The sequence below is a fragment of the Salvelinus namaycush genome, chromosome 5 (genome assembly GCF_016432855.1).
Source record: "Salvelinus namaycush isolate Seneca chromosome 5, SaNama_1.0, whole genome shotgun sequence".
Lineage (NCBI taxonomy): Eukaryota > Metazoa > Chordata > Actinopteri > Salmoniformes > Salmonidae > Salvelinus > Salvelinus namaycush.
In genome coordinates this window covers 50,987,316-50,989,946 of record NC_052311.1, presented here as the reverse complement: position 1 = coordinate 50,989,946, position 2,631 = coordinate 50,987,316, and the positions used below count along the sequence as shown (strand labels likewise).

Sequence of the window (2,631 nt, the reverse complement as noted above, 5' to 3'; positions counted from 1 at the left end):
GGCTTACCTTTCCCAATGATAAGTAAAGGCCGTTTGGCCTACCTTTCCCAATGATGAGTAAAGGCCGTTTGGCCTACCTTTCCCAATGATGAGTAAAGGCCGTTTGGCCTACCTTTCCCAATGATAAGTAAAGGCCGTTTGGCCTACCTTTCCCAATGATAAGTAAAGGCCGTTTGGCCTACCTTTCCGAATGATAAGTAAAGGCCGTTTGGCCTACCTTTCCCAATGATGAGTAAAGGCCGTTTGGCTTACCTTTCCCAATGATGAGTAAAGGCCGTTTGGCTTACCTTTCCCAATGATAAGTAAAGGCCGTTTGGCCTACCTTTCCCAATGATGAGTAAAGGCCGTTTGGCCTACATTTCCCAATGATGAGTAAAGGCCGTTTGGCCTACCTTTCCCAATGATAAGTAAAGGCCGTTTGGCTTTCCTTTCCCAATGATAAGTAAAGGCCGTTTGGCCTACCTTTCCCAATGATAAGTAAAGGCCGTTTGGCCTACCTTTCCCAATGATGAGTAAAGGCCGTTTGGCCTACCTTTCCCAATGATGAGTAAAGGCCGTTTGGCCTACCTTTCCCAATGATGAGTAAAGACCGTTTGGCCTACCTTTCCCAATGATAAGTAAAGGTCGTTTGGCCTACCTTTCCCAATGATGAGTAAAGGCCGTTTGGCCTACCTTTCCCAATGATGAGTAAAGGCCGTTTGGCCTACCTTTCCCAATGATAAGTAAAGGCCGTTTGGCCTACCTTTCCCAATGATAAGTAAAGGCCGTTTGGCCTACCTTTCCGAATGATAAGTAAAGGCCGTTTGGCCTACCTTTCCCAATGATGAGTAAAGGCCGTTTGGCTTACCTTTCCCAATGATGAGTAAAGGCCGTTTGGCTTACCTTTCCCAATGATAAGTAAAGGCCGTTTGGCCTACCTTTCCCAATGATGAGTAAAGGCCGTTTGGCCTACATTTCCCAATGATGAGTAAAGGCCGTTTGGCCTACCTTTCCCAATGATAAGTAAAGGCCGTTTGGCTTTCCTTTCCCAATGATAAGTAAAGGCCGTTTGGCCTACCTTTCCCAATGATAAGTAAAGGCCGTTTGGCCTACCTTTCCCAATGATGAGTAAAGGCCGTTTGGCCTACCTTTCCCAATGATGAGTAAAGGCCGTTTGGCCTACCTTTCCCAATGATGAGTAAAGACCGTTTGGCCTACCTTTCCCAATGATAAGTAAAGGTCGTTTGGCCTACCTTTCCCAATGATGAGTAAAGGCCGTTTGGCCTACCTTTCCCAATGATGAGTAAAGGTCGTTTGGCCTACCTTTCCCAATGATGAGTAAAGGTCGTTTGGCCTACCTTTCCCAATGATGAGTAAAGGTCGTTTGGCCTACCTTTCCCAATGATGAGTAAAGGTCGTTTGGCCTACCTTTCCCAATGATGAGTAAAGGTCGTTTGGCCTACCTTTCCCAATGATGAGTAAAGGTCGTTTGGCCTACCTTTCCCAATGATGACATGTTTGGCCGGGGTAGGCCGTCATTGTAAATAATAATTTGTTCTTAACTGACTTGCCTAGTTAAATGAAGGTTAAATAAAATAAAAAATATATGAAGTGCTTCACTATAAATACGTTTGACTATGTGGTTTGAAGTACTTTACCATTATCTTGCACAAACAATAAGACAGAAATCAATGCAGTAATGTTTTATTAAATAAAGGCTCTGATTAAAATAGTAATAAAATCAGGCATTTGGCTAATTCTTCTTCCCAAAAGCTCCTCTGAATGGTTTGGAGACGGCTCTGGAGATAGCTCGTAACACCCTGACTATGAGAGGGCGTTTACGGGACTGGGACTCCTGGGGAGCAGGGGCCAGTGTGGTTGTCAGGTCCTCCTTGGGTGGGGAAGTGGATGGAACCTCTGGAACCTCACACTCAGCATCTGTGATAAGAATATTTCATAATCAGAAAATGAACGTGTGTGTTTGTCTGTCTGTCTGCCTGTCTATCCGTCTGTCTGTCCGCCTGTATCTGTAGTCACTGTTTTAACAAGCTGGCCATAGGGTGATACATCAATATGACATTATCGATGCTTATCACTTACTCTGTGAAATACGAGTCTCTCTGAGACGTTTGGTAGGCAGCGCATCCTGTTCAGGGTGGCTCTTCGGTTCCTCTTTTGTCTTGAACAGCTGTTGACAAAACACATCAGGACAACTGAGCCTGTGTAAAATATATGGTATGCATCCCTAAAGGCACCCTATTGGCTACGTAAGGCACTACTTCTGACAAGGGCCCATAGTGCTCTGGTCAAAAGTAGTGCACTACAGACATTGACTCTCTCCCATGTGTATTAGGATTGTATTACAGCGGCCTCACTCAACCTCCTAAAGACAATGACAACAGCATTGTTCTAATGCTGAGAGACAATAGGGGTTTAGTGAATCTGTAGGGTACATTTCAGCCCTGCCTTACAGAGGTCATCTCAAAACACTGAGCCTCCTACCTTCATCCTGATCTTTGGAATCTTGCCAATTTTGGGTAGGAAGCGCCACTTCCTGTTCTTCTTAATCTCTTCCCCTCTGGCAGAGGGAAGGCGGGCCATGCCGTCAGCCTTTACATCAGCCGGGCTAAGGCCCCTGGCGGGGAATTCCTC

At 45.5% G+C, this 2,631-nt stretch overlaps 1 long non-coding RNA gene across 1 annotated transcript; it reads right to left on the bottom strand.

Moving 5' to 3' along the window:
* Window positions 1–1,667: 1,667 nt before the first annotated feature.
* LOC120047632 lies at window positions 1,668–2,164 on the bottom strand. Its single transcript, XR_005476910.1, has 2 exons — window positions 2,080–2,164; window positions 1,668–1,917 (listed from the first exon to the last, which is right to left on the bottom strand). It is a non-coding gene; the product is annotated as an uncharacterized LOC120047632 (long non-coding RNA).
* Between the last annotated feature and the right edge of the window lie 467 nt (window positions 2,165–2,631).